The sequence below is a fragment of the Lepisosteus platostomus genome, chromosome 5 (assembly GCF_059453375.1).
Source record: "Lepisosteus platostomus isolate fLepPlt1 chromosome 5, fLepPlt1.hap1, whole genome shotgun sequence".
Taxonomy (NCBI): Eukaryota; Metazoa; Chordata; class Actinopteri; order Semionotiformes; family Lepisosteidae; genus Lepisosteus; species Lepisosteus platostomus.
Window position 1 is genome coordinate 14,861,014 of NC_142615.1, and position 18,131 is coordinate 14,879,144.

The following is an 18,131-nucleotide window of genomic DNA, read 5'->3' on the forward strand; positions in this document are numbered from 1 at the left end:
CCCCTCTGTGTATAGAAGAGCCTCCTGTCCTGACTGAAGGACCTCACCCAGCTGTGGCTGGAGAGAAGCCAGGGTATCGGCTTCAACCACAGGGCTGGGCGGCTTGTTCCCCACCCCCACCACCCTCTGTGTACAGTAGAGCCTCCTGTCCTGACAGGAGGAGCTCACCCAGCTGTGTCTGGAGAGGAGCCAGGTTATCAGCTTTGTTCCACACCCCCGCCACCCTCTGTGTAGAGAAGAGCCTCCTGTCCTGACTGGAGGAGCTCACCCAGCTCTGTCTGGAGAGGAGCCAGGGTATCAGCTTTGTTCCACACCCCCGCCACCCTCTGTGTACAGAAGAGCCTCCTGTCCTGACTGGAGGAGCTCACCCAGCTGTGTCTGGAGAGAAGCCAGGGTATCGGCTTCAACCACAGGGCTGGGCAGCTTGTTCCCCACCCCCACCACTCTCTGAGTAGAGGTGCACCTCCTCTCAATATCTTTTTACAGCACGATCACACCCATAAGAGTTGAGTAACGGTAAAAAAAACAACTTATTTCTCCACTTATTTTGTTATTTCTCACTTTTGACTGACTTACCGATTTCACGGGGATTCTGAAGAGCGTTTCTGAAGCTGAAACTAACGATCTAAGTCGAAGTAACTTTATTGGAAGAAACACGTGTTTAGAAAAGACTATATAGTTCTTTCCTCCTCTTCTGTCTTCACTCCTCTGAGCTCATGGGGCTCCGGCGCCGCCCCCCCGCTAGAATCCGCCGCTCTGTGACGTCAGGCGGCTCATTGTGACGCCACCGTGACGTCACCCCCGACGCGCTCACGGCTCGGCCGCGAAACAAAAATGGCCGTCATTTTTCACGGTTGTTGTTTTTTTTGGGTGGACATTTTATTTTTCCCAACTCTCGGCGGCCAGCCGGGTGTCCCTGTACGACCCCGGTAGTCGCCACCTCGGACAGGCAGGGGAAACGGGTCCAGCTGTTTCCGGCCCAAGGCTTACAAAAGCTGCACTTGAATTTAAAGACAAAATCACGTCGAGGGCGCATTCAGCACCCCCACGTCCAACACGGGTTTCCGTGGGGTTTGGTTCAGTGAAATTAGACCCCCCCCGCCGACCCCCAAATCAAAGAAAGACCAAACTCCACCCCCCTCTAGCGCCCAAGGGCGGAAATTTCGGGCCACGCCACGTCCAAAAAACACGGGTTCCCCCCCGTCCTGCGGGGAAAAGAAACGCCATTTTCTTTTCCGAGCGCTGCGTGGGACCTCACGACCCCCCCCCCCCCCCAAAAAAAAACGGGCTTCGCAGACGAGGAAAACCGGGCACGTCGACCTCTCTACAACACCACCCGGCTGTTTCTGTTTCAAACCGTGGGAAAAAAATAAATTAAATTTCGCCCTTCACCGACCGCCGCGCAAAAAAACACAACTTCACGCTACAGAAACGGCCTGTGTGAGGGGGGACACGGGAAAAAAATAAAACCTGCGTGTTTTCGGCAGAGTAAGCTCAGCGGGGAAACTCCCTGAATCTCGGGGTTGCTTCTTGAACCCCGAAAACGACCTTTTTTCTCTCTCTCTCTCTCGTTTTCTTGGTGTCTGGGACGTTCACGAGCTCCGCCGCGTCGGTGCGATTCCCAGCGGGACTTGAACATAACCCCCCCCGTGGAGCCACAGCGCCCCCGTGTGGCCGAGAGGACCACCACCCGCAGGGCTGAGCTTTTACTGCCGTGTCCCGCTTTCACTCTGGCGATGAAGGAGGGAATCAAGGAGGAGAATTAATATTGTGATCCACCAGTCCATCACAGGACACACACACACCCTGGACAGGACAGCATTCCTTCACAGGATACCAGTCCATCACAGTACACACACACACCCTGGACAGGACAGCAGTCCATCACAGGACACACACACCCTCACACACCCTGGACAGGACACCAGTCCATCACAGGATGTTCAGTGCCTCTCTCTAATAAAGTAGAAATGCGACATTAAACTCCGTTCGAAACGGGAGAAATCACCAGGACACGATACACCTTGCTCCGGACGATGGGAGAAGACCTGTACCTTCACGAGTCCGGGTTGTGAAAACTTCTTCTGCCAGTTCAAAACGTTTCGAAGAGACAACAGCGCTACCCTGTTTTCCATTTTTCCATTTCTATCGTGTGTTATTATACAGTCATAAGTATCTGTCCTGATCACAGAGTCCCCCTCTCACTGCCAGGACTGAAGCCCAGTGCAGCACGAATAATAATAATAATGAATAAGTCTGGACCCTCCACTCAGAGCTCTTCCCAGGTCAGGGGGATCCCCTCCAGCCCCCCCAGTGTGCAGCCCCCACCTGGATGATGCTCCATTCCGCTCAGCACACAGCAGCTCTCAGTGGGGAGGAGAGCAGAGGGATGGAGCCAGTTCAGAGAGGGGGGTGAGAAGGAGGCCATGATGGGTCAAGACCAGGGGGGGAATCAGGCCAGGATAGTGGGGTAACACCCCTACTCTTCTCCAGAGACACCCCGGGATTGTTAATGAGCACAGAGTGTCAGGACCTTGGTTTGACGGCGCCTGTTTACAGTCCAGTGTCCCCGTCACTATACTGGGGCATCAGGACTCACACAGACCACAGGGTGAGAGCGCCCCCTGCTGGCCCCACTCACACCTCTCCCAGCAGCAACTTTGGGGGGGGGGAGGGAAAAAACCAAAAGCTAAATAGATTTTTTTAAAAAATTTTTATTGATGCTTTACAAAAGTCCAGTCCAGAACAAAAGAACAAAAATTACAAGCTTCAGTCCAGACTGGGGTCTGGGGTCCCTCAGCTTCAGTCCAGTCCAGTCTGGGGCCCCTCAGCTCCAGTGCAGTCCAGACTGGGGTCCCTCAGCTTCGGTCCAGCACAGTCTGGGGTCCCTCAGCTTCAGTCCAGACTGGGGTCCCTCAGCTTAGGTCCAGCACAGTCTGGGGTCCCTCAGCTCCAGTCCAGTCCAGTCTGGTGTCTCTCAGCTCCGGTGCAGTCCAGTCTGGTGTCTCTCAGCTCCGGTCCAGTCCAGTCTGGTATCCCTAGGCTCCAGTCCAGTCCAGTCTGGTGTCCCTCAGCTCCTGTGCAGTTCAGTCTGGGGCCCCTCAGCTTCAGTGCAGTCCAGTCTGGCGTCCCTCAGCTCCACTCCAGTCCAGTCCAGTCCAGTCCAGTCCAGATCTTAGCTGGCACAGAACCAGGAAAGGAACCTGGAAAGAATATTGTTATTGCAGGTGTGAGGGACACAGACACAGACGTCACCATGACATCAAACAGCAAGAGGAGACTCCTCCTTGAATCACAGACATGACCGGGCGGCGCCCCCCTGTCTGCTCACCTGCACCTCCTCTTCCTCTTCTTGTCCTTCCCGGCATCCTGCTCCTCCTCTCCCTCGCTCTTCCTCTCCTGACCCACGGTCTCCGCTGCCTCCATCGGCTCGTCCTGATCATCTGTCTCCACTGACACGCAGCTCAGGGACTTTAAAAAGACGCACCAGTGCTTCTGAAGCAGAGACAGGAAAGTCACGTTAAGAGTCGGACTGGACACTCCAGGACATGACACTGCACTGAGAGAGAGAGAGGAGTTCATACAGACACATGACTGGACACTCCAGTACATGAACACTGCACTGAGAGAGAGAGGGGTTCATACAGACACACTGACTGGACACTCCAGTACATGAACACTGCACTGAGAAAGAGAGGGGTTCATACAGACACACTGACTGGACACTCCAGTACATGAACACTGCACTGAGAGAGAGAGAGGGGTTCATACAGACACACTGACTGGACACTGACTGGACACTGGACAGATGTAAAGAGAGGATCAGAGCATTACCCACCTTATTTTTCTTCTGTCTCACAGGAGGTGGTGATTGGACCTCCTCCAGCTGGAGTCCGAGGAGGGAGAGAGGGGGCAGGAGAGGGACAGCACAGGGAGAGAAAGAGAGAGACAGGTGAGTCAAGTGTCCCAAGAGTACAGAGACTCTGCTGAGATCACACTCGCAGTGAGTGACACCGACACTAACCAGCCTCAGGACAGCACTGCTAGAGCACCACAACCCAGACTCAACCACATCACAGCACAGATCAAACAGCAATATCTCACACACTGGGACACACACACACAAACACAACATAAACTGGAATGCTACAGAACTGTCAGGGCCATACGACACTTCTTTATTCAGAGAGTGGAGGGGGTGGGATGTCAGGGCTAGATGACACTGCTTTACACAGAGAGTGGAGAGGTGGGTGTCAAGGCTATACGACAGTGCTTTCCGCAGAGAGTGGTGGGGGTGTGATGTCAGGGCCATACAACAGTGCTTTACACAGAGAGTGGTGGGGGTGGGATGTCAGGGCCATATGACACTGCTTTACACAGAGAGTGGCGGGGCTAGGATGTCAGGGCCATATGACACTGCTTTACACAGAGAGTGGTGGGGGTGGGATGTCAGGGCTTGACGACACTGCTTTATGCAGAGAGTGGAGGGGTGGGATGTCAGGGCTATACGACAGTGCTTTCGGCAGAGAGTGGTGGGGGTGTGATGTCAGGGCCATATGACACTTCTTTACGCAGGGAGTGGCAGGGGTGGGATGTCAGGGCCTGACGATACTACTTTACACAGTTAGTGGTGGGGGTGGGATTTCAGGGCCATACGACACTTCTTTACGCAGAGAGTGGCAGGGCTTGACGACACTGCTTTATGCAAAAAATGGAGGGGTGGGTGTCAGGGCTATATGACAGTGCTTTCCGCAGAGAGTGGTGGGGGTGTGATGTCAGGGCCATACAGCAGTGCTTTACACAGAGAGTGGTGGGGGTGGGATGTCAGGGCCATATGACACTGCTTTACACAGAGAGTGGCGGGGGTGGGATATCAGGGCCTGACAACACAGCTTAACGCAGAGTGTGGAGGGGTGGGTGTCAGGGTTATACGGCAGTGCTTTACGCAGAGAGTGGTGGGGGAGGGATGTCAGGGCTTGACAACACTGCTTTATGTAGAGAGTGGAGGGGAGGGTTTCAGGGCCATAAGACACTGCTTTATGCAGAGAGTGGAGGGATTGGTGTCAGGGCCATATGACACTACTTTACACAGAGAGTGGCGGGAGTGGGATGTCAGGCCCTGACGATACTACTTTACGTAGACAGTGGCGGGGGTGGGATGTCAGGGCCTGACGATACTTATTTACGCAGAGAGTGGCAGGGGTGGGATGTCGGGGCCTGAAGATACTGCTTTTCGCAGAGAGCGGAGGAGGTGGGATACAACCTCTCAGTGGGGCCAGCAGGGGGCACTCACCCTGCGCTCTGTGTGGGTCTTAATGCCCCAGTGTAGTGACGGGGGACACGATCTGGCCCACCAGCGACGAGCAGGTTACCAGATCTAGACAAAGGGGGCAACTCTTAGTCGTATGAGCTTAGTCACACATCGCAGCGATTAAAAAAACAAAACAAACATATTATGTCTGTTACTAACGACTTTTTTTTCCTACATTGAAAGTCTCTTTCCCGGGTGATTTTCTAGCGCGACTGGGGCTCTTCATTTCTCCTCGGTGTCTCATCGCGGGCGGATTTGAAACAGACCACAGAAGATGGTCACACACTATATTATTATTGAGAGACAGACTCACTGTACCTCAGGCTGGGACAGTAGATCACACTGTATTATTATTATTAATATTATTGAGAGTCTGGCTCACTGTTCCCCAGGCTGGGACAGGAGATCCCACACTGTATTATTATTATTGAGAGACAGGCTTACTCTCTGTTCCTCAAGCTCAGACAGGACATCACATACTGTATTATTATTGATTGACAGGCTCGCTGTTCCTCAGGCTGGGACAGGAGATCACACACTGTATTATTATTATAGTGAGACAGGCTCACTGTCTGTTCCTCAGAGTTGGACAGGAGATCCCACACTGAATTATTATTATAGAGAGACAGTCTCACTGTCTGTTCCTCAGTCTGGGACAGGAGATCACACACTGTATTATTATTATTGAGAGACAGGCTCACTGTCTGTTCCCCAGGCTGGTACAGGAGATAACACTGTATTATTATTGAGAGACAAACTCACTGTCTGTTCCTCAGGCTGGGACAGTAGATCACACTGTATTATTATTATTGAGAGTCTGGCTCACTGTTCCCCAGGCTGGGACAGGAGATCCCACACTGTATTATTATTATTTAGAGACAGACTCACTGTCTTTTCCTCGGTCTGGGACAGATGGTCACACACTGTATAATTATTGAGACAGGCTCACTGTCTGTTCCTCAATCTGGGACAGTAGATCACATTGTATTATTATTATTAATATTATTGAGAGTCTGGCACACTGTTTCCCAGGCTGGGACAGGAGATCCCACACTGTATTATTATTATTTTGAGACAGGCTCACTGTTTGTTCCTCAGGCTGGGACAGGAGATCACACACTGTATTATTTTTATTGAGAGAGAGGCTCACTGTCTGTTCATCAGACTGGGACAGGAGATCCCACACTGAATTATTATTATTGAGAGACAGGCTTACTCTCTGTTCCTCAGGCGAAGACAGGACATCACATACTGTATTATTATTGATTGACAGGCTCATTGTTCCTCAGGCTGGGACAGGAGATCAGACACTGTATTATTATTATAGTGAGACAGGCTCACTGTATATTCCCCAGGCTGGGACAGGAGGTCATACATTATATTATTATTATAGAGAGACAGGCTCACTGTATGTTCCACATGCTGAGACAGGAATTCACACTGTATTATTATTATTGAGAGACAGGCTCACTGTCTGTTCCTCAGGCTGGGACAGAGGATCACACACTGTATTATTATTGAGAGACAGGCTCACTGTCTGTTTCTCAGGCTGGGACAGAGGATCACACACTGTATTATTATTGAGAGACAGGCTCACTCTCTGTTCCTCAGGCTGGGACAGGAGATCACACATTGGCTTGTTATTGAGAGGCAGGCTTACTGTCTGTTCCTCAGGCTGGGACAGGAGATCACACGCTGTATTATTATTATTGAGAGACAGGCTCACTGTCTGTTTCTCAGGCTGGGACAGGAGATCACACACTGTATTACTATTATTGACAGATAGGCTCACTGTGTCTTCACTTGGGCTTGAACAGGAGATCACACACTGGATTATTATTATTGAGAGAGGCTCACAGTCTGTTCCTCAGGCTGAGACAGGAAATCACACACTATTATTATTACTGAGAGACAGGCTCACAGTCTGTTCCTCAGGCTGGGACAGGAGATCACACACTCTATTATTATTCTTGAGAGACTGGCTCACAGTCTGTTCCTCAGGCTGGGACAGGAGATCACACACTCTATTATTATTCTTGAGAGACAGGCTCACAGTCTGTTCCTCTGACTGGGACAGGAGATCACACATTGGCTTGTTATTGAGAGGCAGGCTCACTGTCTGTTCCTCAGGCTGGGACAGGAGATCACACACTGTATTATTATTATTGAGAGACTGGCTCACTCCTGTCTGTTCCTCAGGTTGGGAAAGGAGATCACACACTGTATTATTATTATTGAGAGACGGGCTCACTGTCTGTTCCTCTGACTGGGGCAGGAAATGACACTGTATAATTAGTATTGAGAGACAGGCTCAGTGTTCCTCAGGCTGGGACAGGAGATCACACACTGTATTATTATTGAGAGACAGGCTCACTCTCTGTTCCTCAGGCTGGGACAGGAGATCACACATTGGCTTGTTATTGAGAGGCAGGCTCACTGTCTGTTCCTCAGGCTGGGACAGGAGATCACACACTGTATTATTATTATTGACAGATAGGCTGACTGTCTGTTCCTCAGAATGGGACAGGAGATCACACACTGTATTACTATTATTGACAGATAGGCTCACTGTGTCTTCGCTTGGGCTTGAACAGGAGATCACACACTGGATTATTATTATTGAGAGAGGCTCACAGTCTGTTCCTCAGGCTGAGACAGGAAATCACACACTATTATTATTGAGAGACAGGCTCACAGTCTGTTCCTCAGGCTGGGACAGGAAATCACACACTCTATTATTATTATTGAGAGACTGGCTCACTCCTGTCTGTTCCTCAGGTTGGGAAAGGAGATCACACACTGTATTATTATTATTGAGAGACGGGCTCACTGTCTGTTCCTCTGACTGGGGCAGGAAATGACACACTGTATAATTAGTATTGAGAGACAGGCTCAGTGTTCCCCAGGCTGAGACAGGAGATCACACACTGTATTATTATTATTGAGTATCTGGTTCACTGTTCCCCAGGCTGGGACAGGAAATCACACACTGTATTATTATTATTGAGAGACAGGCTCACTGTCTGTTCCTCTGACTGGGGCAGGAGATCACACATTGGCTTGTTATTGAGAGGCAGGCTCACTGTCTGTTCCTCAGGCTGAGACAGGAAATCACACACTATTATTATTGAGAGACAGGCTCACAGTCTGTTCCTCAGGCTGGGACAGGAAATCACACACTCTATTATTATTATTGAGAGACTGGCTCACTCCTGTCTGTTCCTCAGGTTGGGAAAGGAGATCACACACTGTATTATTATTATTGAGAGACGGGCTCACTGTCTGTTCCTCTGACTGGGGCAGGAAATGACACACTGTATAATTAGTATTGAGAGACAGGCTCAGTGTTCCCCAGGCTGAGACAGGAGATCACACACTGTATTATTATTATTGAGTATCTGGTTCACTGTTCCCCAGGCTGGGACAGGAAATCACACACTGTATTATTATTATTGAGAGACAGGCTCACTGTCTGTTCCTCAGGCTGGGGCAGGATATCACACACTGTATTATTAGTATTGAGAGACAGCCTCAGTGTTCCCCAGGCTTGGACAGGAGATCACACACTGTATTATTAGTATTGAGATACAGACTCACTGTCTGTTCCTCCTGCTGGGACTGGAGATCACACACTGTTCTATTATTACTGAGGGACATGCTCACTGTTTGTCCTTCAGACTGGGACAGGACATTCCACACTAGGTTATCATGATTGAGAGACAGGCTCGCTGTCTGTTCCTCAGGCTAGTACAGGAGATCACGCACTGTATTATTATTATTTAGATACAGGCTCACTGTGTGTTCCTCTGGCTGGGACAGTAGATCACACTGTATTATAATTATTGAGAGGCTGACTCACTGTTTCCCAGGCTGGGACAGGAGATCATACACTGTATTATTATTGAGAGACAGGCTCACTGTCTGTTCCTCTGGCTGGGGCAGGGAATCACACACTGTATTATTAGTATTATTAAGAGACAGGCTCGCTGTCTGCTCCTCAGGCTGGGACAGGATATCACACACTGTTGTAGTGTTCTCTCACGAGGCACCAGTTCTGTAGGGGTTTGGGCATTTACTGGGACAATTATTTTTGTGGCAGTAAATCACAAAATTGATTATTTTAATGGTCTTAGAATCCAACCATGCGACATAACTCAAACAACGCACACACAGGTACTAATACACGAGGATACATTTGTTAATATATAGAATATGCATGCAAACCTAACAGATCTTATCGTAAGGGTTATCAGAATACAAAAGATATAAATTCATTCAGTTACAAAGAGTTACACATATCAAGAGGACATAAGTATATCATTCATTTCGACCGTTTCGTAATTGAACTTGTTTACAACTTCTACATGAGATACTCAAAACAAGAACATAACCCTTAGGAATTAAATTGATATCAACTGGTGGGAGCAGTAATGCAATAAGGTTGAATACTCACTGCCGGTGGGTCCCTTTTCTCACCGTTTCCGTAGTGCAGCGGTTATCACGTTCGCCTCACACGCGACAAATCCCGGGTTTGAAACCGGACGGGAACAGCCTCTTTTTGTACGCTCCTGTACTTCACAGAGGTCTTGAGCGACCGGTCACATGTTCCTTTCCTTCTGAGTGACGTTCCTGCAACACTCTCCCGCTCCTCTTGGTGCGCTCATGCCGCAACACAGGAAGGCTGGAGCGGGTGGCTGTGTGCTCTCTGCACCGCCGAAATAGCTCAGTTGGGAGAGCGTTAGACTGAAGATCTAAAGGTCCCTGGTTCGATCCCGGGTTTCGGCATTCTGTTTCATCGCGCCCTTTGTTCCTCTCTCCAGCGCCCCCTGCCTAAAGTGTCGCTTCCCTTTCTCAGCCCGAAACGCAAGCGAGACTCCCTGCAGGTTTCCGTAGTGTAGCGGCTATCACGTTTGCCTAACACGCGAAAGGTCCCCGGTTCGAGACCGGGCGGAAACAGCCTCGTTTTGCACGCTCCTGTACTTCACAGAGGTCTTGAGCGACCGGTCATTTGTTCCCAATGTATTTCCGGTGCCTTCGTGCACTCTTGTACCAAACGCACGTTCCTTCTGTACGCGGAGCCGATCATTTGCAATTGGGCTGTGCCGAAAGACCAGGACGAGCTCTGTCGGCTCAAAAGCAGGGCAGGACCTGCAAGAACAACAGAAAGATTAGCATCCAGCGGGGGCCTCTTAGTGAGCCCAAGAGCTCATCAAGAATCGGCTCCAGCAACAGGGCTGGGCGCATTGTTCCATTCTCCGCCCACTCTCAGTGTAAACAAGTCCCTCCTGGTCTCTGCTTGAAATGCACTTTCCTGCGTTTGCTTTGGTGTGACTGGCTTCCCCTGCATGGGTGAATGTGAAGAAGATCCTTAGTAAGTAATTGAAGAAAACCGAGAAGAGGTCGGAGTGGCCTCTGTCGTTCATCAACGATCCAGTCAGGCAGTACTCCTCTGTAAAGCGCCGTTCGTTCACATCGATTGGCTTTTTTTTGCCTTCATTCGTGCGAGTAGTAAAAGCAGACGCCCCTATTCTGCCGTGACCCGGATTCGAACCGGGGTTGTTGCGGCCACAACGCAAAGTACTGACCACTATACGATCACAGCGAGCTACCGAGACACACGCGGCAGGGCGGAAAGGGCTGTGCTCTCTTCGTGTGACATAATTCGGAAAAGTCCTGACGTTGCATTTCAACTGAGCCCTAGTATACATCGACCCTTCGTCACTCTGAGTGACAACTCTCTTGCGTGTTTTCTCATATTTATGTAGTTTGCTTGCATGATGCCGGGAACAGCATGGTTGTTCGCTGCCATATAGTCTAGCGGTTAGGGTTCCTGGTTTTCACCCAGGCGGTTCGACTCGGTTTTGCCTCCTGCTTTCCAAAAGATCAGCACCGTGTACGAAAGAGCCGCATTAAAACTACTCGAACGTGCAAAACGTGCGAGAAGAGGGGGCGCTTGTTTCCAACCGAAACTTCTCGCGTGTGAGACGAGCTGATCATCGCTGTGGGAGGGTTACTCTGGTAGACAGGGCTGACCTTCGGCAATAGGATTTATAGTCTCCAAGATGATATTTGCACTTTCTGGAGAGGCGATTTTCTCCACTTCAGTAGCCCGATTTCGTCGATTGCGTGGAGAGGGCTGTAGAATGTGGCGCCGCCTTTCCTGCTCCGTCCATGACAGGCGTGCTGGTCTCTGGAGAGAGAGCACGGTCCATCAGCGCACTCCAATAAAGGCACTGGAAGCAGCTGAATCGCATTGGCGAAGCTCAGCGCTGGGCCGCTGGGCTCATCTTCCCATCGTTTCCGTAGTGTAGTGGTTATCACGTTCGCCTCACACGCGAAAGGTCCCCGGTTCGAAACCGGGCGGAAACAGACATCTTTTGTCGCCAGGCACAAAAGGGGATTGGGGATTCGCCTAGCGCTGTGATCGAACAGACCCACTGGACCCACCTCTTAGTGTGGCGGGATCTGCACAGTGCATGTCACAGCGCATCCTGCTTTCACTTCAATGCGCGTCCTGATGTACCCCAGTCTCCCGCGTGACAGGTGGGGACAGGTGACAGGTCCTATACTAACGAGGAAGACATCGCTCTCTCCGACCCCCGGCATCGTGTCCCGACCCACCGTGCTGGAAGCCGACGCGTGCTGTGATTCCTTTACGGAGCAGAAATGACAACCGAGGAGCCGAGAGATCATTTCAGCATTTCGCGTCTGAACGGAAAACACAAACGACCAACTCGGAATGACTTGCCTTTGACGCTTCTCAAAGCGTTCTTTGTGCATCGAACAGACCCACTCACCTCTTAGTGTGGCGGGATCTGCACAGTGCATGTCGCAGCGCTTCCTGCTTTCACTTCAATGTGCTTCCTGATGTCGAGTCGTGTGCCGTGCGGAGGCTCTGAAAGCGAGAGCAATGAAAAGGTGCACGACGCTGTGAAAGAAAACAGAGAAGTGAAAGGCAGTCATTTCTCTAAGGAGGTGAAAGAAAAGCTACTCCCCGTCGGGGAATCGAACCCCGGTCTCCCGCGTGACAGGCGGGGATACTTGCCACTATACTAACGAGGAAGACATCGCTCTCTCCAACCCCCGGCATCGTGTCCCGACCCAGCATGCTGGAAGCCGACGCGTGCTGTGATCCCTTTACGGAGCAGAAATGACAACCGAGGAGCCGAGAGATCATGTCAGTATTTCGCGTCTGAACGGAAAACACAAACGACCAACTCGGAATGACTTGCCTTTGACGCTTTTCAAAGTGTTCTTTGTGCACGACGACTGCGCCGCCTAGCAGATACAAAGGGGTTGTACAACTTTGAACTAGCAAATGGAAGAGGGCTAAGCCCCCTCTCTTTTAGCCCAGGTTCGATCTGTCTCCCAGAATCACCAGGGCGCACACACACACACACCCGTGCCGTTGAAGTGCTCTGCTTCATTTCTAAGGGCAACTCAACATTCACTCCTACCCCGAGTGCAGAAAAGACAGCATCCACAGCAACAACAGCTCAGGTCTCTGCACAGGAGCTAAGCTGCCCTCATCTCCTCTGCTCTGCGGCTCCTGCGGAGTGGAGTCCTGCCTGGAGCCGTGTTTGCAGGCGGCGGCTCCCCGCGCCCTGTCTGTGCGTCGTGTCCAAGAGCTCCTGGGAGGAAGAGAGAGCCCTCCCACTCGGGGGCTTTTCCACGGTCTGTGTGAGGAGGGGCGGGTGTGTCCAGTAGCTTATCGAGCGGAAGCCTGGGGCGGCGGAGAGCTGTGATCGTGCAGACCTTGAGGTGTCACCTCTTTGTCTGCTTTCCCGCCCCCCCTCCGCCCAAGCTCTGCTCCAAAGTAGCCCGGCAACCCCTCACACCTGCACGTGTCACAACCTAAGGTGCGGTCATGAGACACCCATGGGGTGTCGTTCTGTTCTTGCTAATTGTTTCCTGCCCGTCGCAGGCAGGAGTCCATGCGAGGAAGATGCGCTGGACAGAGCTCAGAGGGCGCAGCTGGGTGGCTTTCCTTCTGAGTGACGTTCCTGCAACACTCTCCCGCTACTCTTGGTGCGCTCATGCCACAACACAGGAAGGCTGGAGCAGGTGGCTGTGGGCTTTGCGCACCGCCGAAATAGCTCAGTTGGGAGAGCGTTAGACTGAAGATGTAAAGGTCCCTGGTTCGATCCCGGGTTTCGGCATTTTGTTTCATCGCGCCCTTTGTTCCTCTCTCCAGCGCCACCTGCCTAAAGTGACGCGTCCCTTTCTCAGCCCGAAACGCAAGCGAAACACAAGCAGCGGTCCCTGCAGGTTTCCGTAGTGTAGAGGCTATCACGTTCGCCTAACACGCGAAAGGTCCCCGGTTCGAGACCGGGCGGAAACAGCCTCGTTTTGCACGCTCCTGTACTTCACAGAGGTCTTGAGCGACCGGTCATTTGTTCCCAATGTATTTCCGGTGCCTTCGTGCACTCTTGTACCAAACGCACGTTCCTTCTGTACGCGGAGCCGATCATTTGCAATTGGGCTGTGCCGACAGACCAGGTCGAGTTCTGTCGGCTCAAAAGCAGCGCAGGACCTGCAAGAACAACAGAAAGATTAGCATCCAGCGGGGGCCTCTTAGTGAGCCCAAGAGCTCATCAAGAATCGGCTCCAGCAACAGGGCTGGGCGCATTGTTCCATTCTCCGCCCACTCTCGGTGTAAACAAGTCCCTCCTGGTCTCTGCTTGAAATGCACTTTCCTGCGTTTGCTTTGGTGTAACTGGCTTCCCCTGCATGGGCGAATGTGAAGAAGATCCTTAGTAAGTCATTGAAGAAAACCGAGAAGAGGTCGGAGTGGCCTCTGTCGTTCATCAACGATCCAGTCAGGCAGTACTCCTCTGTAAAGCGCCGTTCGTTCACGTCGATTGGCTTTTTTTTGCCTTCATTCGTGCGAGTAGTAAAAGCAGACGCCCCTATTCTGCCGTGAACCGGATTCGAACCGGGGTTGTTGCGGCCACAACGCAAAGTACTGACCACTATACGATCACAGCGAGTTACCGAGACACACGCGGCAGGGCGGAAAGGGCTGTGCTCTCTTCGTGTGACATAATTCGGAAAAGTCCTGACGTTGCATTTCAACTGAGCCCCAGTATACATCGACCCTTCGACACTCTGAGTGACAACTCTCTTGCGTGTTTTCTCATATTTATGTAGTTTGCTTGCTTGATGCCGTGAACAGCATGGTTGTTCGCTGCCATATAGTCTAGCGGTTAGGGTTCCTGGTTTTCACCCAGGCGGTTCGACTCGGTTTTGCCTCCTGCTTTCCAAAAGATCAGCACCGTGTACGAAAGAGCCGCATTAAAACTACTCGAACGTGCAAAACGTGCGAGAAGAGGGGGCGCTTGTTTCCAACCGAAACTTCTCGCGTGTGAGACGAGCTGATCATCGCTGTGGGAGGGTTACTCTGGTAGACAGGGCTGACCTTCGGCAATAGGATTTATAGTCTCCAAGATGATATTTGCACTTTCTGGAGAGGCGATTTTCTCCACTTCAGTAGCCCGATTTCGTCGATTGCGTGGAGAGGGCTGTAGAATGTGGCGCCGCCTTTCCTGCTCCGTCCATGACAGGCGTGCTGGTCTCTGGAGAGAGAGCACGGTCCATCAGCGCACTCCAATAAAGGCACTGGAAGCAGCTAAATCGCATTGGCGAAGCTCAGCGCTGGGCCGCTGGGCACGTTTTACCATCGTTTCCGTAGTGTAGTGGTTATCACGTTCGCCTCACACGCGAAAGGTCCCCGGTTCGAAACCGGGCGGAAACAGACATCTTTTGTCGCCAGGCACAAAAGGGGATTGGGGATTCGCCTAGCGCTGTGATCGAACAGACCCACTGGACCCACCTCTTAGTGTGGCGGGATCTGCACAGTGCATGTCACAGCGCATCCTGCTTTCACTTCAAGGCGCGTCCTGATGCACCCCAGTCTCCCGCGTGACAGGTGGGGACAGGTGACAGGTCCTATACTAACGAGGAAGACATCGCTCTCTCCGACCCCCGGCATCGTGTCCCGACCCACCGTGCTGGAAGCCGACGCGTGCTGTGATTCCTTTACGGAGCAGAAATGACAACCGAGGAGCCGAGAGATCATTTCAGCATTTCGCGTCTGAACGGAAAACACAAACGACCAACTCGGAATGACTTGCCTTTGACGCTTCTCAAAGCGTTCTTTGTGCATCGAACAGACCCACTCACCTCTTAGTGTGGCGGGATCTGCACAGTGCATGTCGCAGCGCTTCCTGCTTTCACTTCAATGTGCTTCCTGATGTCGAGTCGACTGCCGTGCGGAGGCTCTGAAAGCGAGAGCAATGAAAAGGTGCACGACGCTGTGAAAGAAAACAGAGAAGTGAAAGGCAGTCATTTCTCTAAGGAGGTGAAAGAAAAGCTACTCCCCGTCGGGGAATCGAACCCCGGTCTCCCGCGTGACAGGCGGGGATACTTGCCACTATACTAACGAGGAAGACATCGCTCTCTCCAACCCCCGGCATCGTGTCCCGACCCAGCATGCTGGAAGCCGACGCGTGCTGTGATCCCTTTACGGAGCAGAAATGACAACCGAGGAGCCGAGAGATCATGTCAGCATTTCGCGTCTGAACGGAAAACACAAACGACCAACTCGGAATGACTTGCCTTTGACGCTTTTCAAAGTGTTCTTTGTGCACGACGACTGCGCCGCCTAGCAGATACAAAGGGGTTGTACAACTTTGAACTAGCAAATGGAAGAGGGCTAAGCCCCCTCTCTTTTAGCCCAGGTTCGATCTGTCTCCCAGAATCACCAGGGCGCACACACACACACACACCCGTGCCGTTGAAGTGCTCTGCTTCATTTCTAAGGGCAACTCAACATTCACTCCTACCCCGAGTGCAGAAAAGACAGCATCCACAGCAACAACAGCTCAGGTCTCTGCACAGGAGCTAAGCTGCCCTCATCTCCTCTGCTCTGCGGCTCCTGCGGAGTGGAGTCCTGCCTGGAGCCGTGTTTGCAGGCGGCGGCTCCCCGCACCCTGTCTGGGCGTCGTGTCCAAGAGCTCCTGGGAGGAAGAGAGAGCCCTCCCACTCGGGGGCTTTTCCACGGTCTGTGTGAGGAGGGGCGGGTGTGTCCAGTAGCTTATCGAGCGGAAGCCTGGGCCGGCGGAGAGCTGTGATCGTGCAGACCTTGAGGTGTCACCTCTTTGTCTGCTTTCCCGCCCCCCCTCCGCCCAAGCTCTGCTCCAAAGTAGCCCGGCAACCCCTCACACCTGCACGTGTCACAACCTAAGGTGCGGTCATGAGACACCCATGGGGTGTCGTTCTGTTCTTGCTAATTGTTTCCTGCCCGTCGCAGGCAGGAGTCCATGCGAGGAAGATGCGCTGGACAGAGCTCAGAGGGCGCAGCTGGGTGGCTTTCCTTCTGAGTGACGTTCCTGCAACACTCTCCCGCTACTCTTGGTGCGCTCATGCCACAACACAGGAAGGCTGGAGCAGGTGGCTGCGGGCTTTGCGCACTGCCGAAATAGCTCAGTTGGGAGAGCGTTAGACTGAAGATCTAAAGGTCCCTGGTTCGATCCCGGGTTTCGGCATTTCGTTTCATCGCGACCTTTGTTCCTCTCTCCAGCGCCACTTGCCTAAAGTGACGCGTCCCTTTCTCAGCCCGAAACGCAAGCGAGACACCAGCAGCAGTGCCTACAGGTTTCCGTAGTGTAGCGGCTATCACGTTCGCCTAACACGCGAAAGGTCCCCGGTTCGAGACCGGGCGGAAACAGCCTCGTTTTGCACGCTCCTGTACTTCACAGAGGTCTTGAGCGACCGGTCATTTGTTCCCAATGTATTTCCGGTGCCTTCGTGCACTCTTGTACCAAACGCACGTTCCTTCTGTACGCGGAGCCGATCATTTGCAATTGGGCTGTGCCGACAGACCAGGTCGAGCTCTGTCGGCTCAAAAGCAGCGCAGGACCTGCAAGAACAACAGAAAGATTAGCATCCAGCGGGGGCCTCTTAGTGAGCCCAAGAGCTCATCAAGAATCGGCTCCAGCAACAGGGCTGGGCGCATTGTTCCATTCTCCGCCCACTCTCGGTGTAAACAAGTCCCTCCTGGTCTCTGCTTGAAATGCACTTTCCTGCGTTTGCTTTGGTGTAACTGGCTTCCCCTGCATGGGCGAATGTGAAGAAGATCCTTAGTAAGTCATTGAAGAAAACCGAGAAGAGGTCGGAGTGGCCTCTGTCGTTCATCAACGATCCAGTCAGGCAGTACTCCTCTGTAAAGCGCCGTTCGTTCACGTCGATTGGCTTTTTTTTGCCTTCATTCGTGCGAGTAGTAAAAGCAGACGCCCCTATTCTGCCGTGACCCGGATTCGAACCGGGGTTGTTGCGGCCACAACTCAAAGTACTGACCACTATACGATCACAGCGAGTTACCGAGACACACGCGGCAGGGCGGAAAGGGCTGTGCTCTCTTCGTGTGACATAATTCGGAAAAGTCCTGACGTTGCATTTCAACTGAGCCCCAGTATACATCGACCCTTCGACACTCTGAGTGACAACCCTCTTGCGTGTTTTCTCATATTTATGTAGTTTGCTTGCATGATGCCGGGAACAGCATGGTTGTTCGCTGCCATATAGTCTAGCGGTTAGGGTTCCTGGTTTTCACCCAGGCGGTTCGACTCGGTTTTGCCTCCTGCTTTCCAAAAGATCAGCACCGTGTACGAAAGAGCCGCATTAAAACTACTCGAACGTGCAAAACGTGCGAGAAGAGGGGGCGCTTGTTTCCAACCGAAACTTCTCGCGTGTGAGACGAGCTGATCATCGCTGTGGGAGGGTTACTCTGGTTGGCAGGGCTGACCTTCGGCAATAGGAT

At 52.1% G+C, this 18,131-nt stretch overlaps 9 non-coding genes across 9 annotated transcripts; 6 read left to right on the forward strand and 3 right to left on the reverse strand.

Annotated features, from left to right (window-relative positions):
- The first annotated feature begins 10,023 nt into the window (after positions 1–10,023).
- On the forward strand, positions 10,024–10,096 carry trnaf-gaa (transfer RNA phenylalanine (anticodon GAA)). Its single transcript has one exon. It is a non-coding gene; the product is annotated as a tRNA-Phe (tRNA).
- A 745-nt stretch (positions 10,097–10,841) lies between these two features.
- Positions 10,842–10,913, reverse strand: trnah-gug (transfer RNA histidin (anticodon GUG)). The gene has a single exon. It is a non-coding gene; the product is annotated as a tRNA-His (tRNA).
- Positions 10,914–11,607: 694 nt separating this feature from the next.
- Positions 11,608–11,680, forward strand: trnav-cac (transfer RNA valine (anticodon CAC)). The gene has a single exon. It is a non-coding gene; the product is annotated as a tRNA-Val (tRNA).
- Positions 11,681–12,301: 621 nt separating this feature from the next.
- Positions 12,302–12,373, reverse strand: trnad-guc (transfer RNA aspartic acid (anticodon GUC)). Its single transcript has one exon. It is a non-coding gene; the product is annotated as a tRNA-Asp (tRNA).
- A 1,206-nt stretch (positions 12,374–13,579) lies between these two features.
- Positions 13,580–13,652, forward strand: trnav-aac (transfer RNA valine (anticodon AAC)). Its single transcript has one exon. It is a non-coding gene; the product is annotated as a tRNA-Val (tRNA).
- A 1,340-nt stretch (positions 13,653–14,992) lies between these two features.
- Positions 14,993–15,065, forward strand: trnav-cac (transfer RNA valine (anticodon CAC)). Its single transcript has one exon. It is a non-coding gene; the product is annotated as a tRNA-Val (tRNA).
- A 621-nt stretch (positions 15,066–15,686) lies between these two features.
- trnad-guc (transfer RNA aspartic acid (anticodon GUC)) lies at positions 15,687–15,758 on the reverse strand. Its single transcript has one exon. It is a non-coding gene; the product is annotated as a tRNA-Asp (tRNA).
- Positions 15,759–16,784: 1,026 nt separating this feature from the next.
- Positions 16,785–16,857, forward strand: trnaf-gaa (transfer RNA phenylalanine (anticodon GAA)). Its single transcript has one exon. It is a non-coding gene; the product is annotated as a tRNA-Phe (tRNA).
- A 109-nt stretch (positions 16,858–16,966) lies between these two features.
- trnav-aac (transfer RNA valine (anticodon AAC)) lies at positions 16,967–17,039 on the forward strand. Its single transcript has one exon. It is a non-coding gene; the product is annotated as a tRNA-Val (tRNA).
- The last annotated feature ends 1,092 nt before the right edge of the window (positions 17,040–18,131 follow it).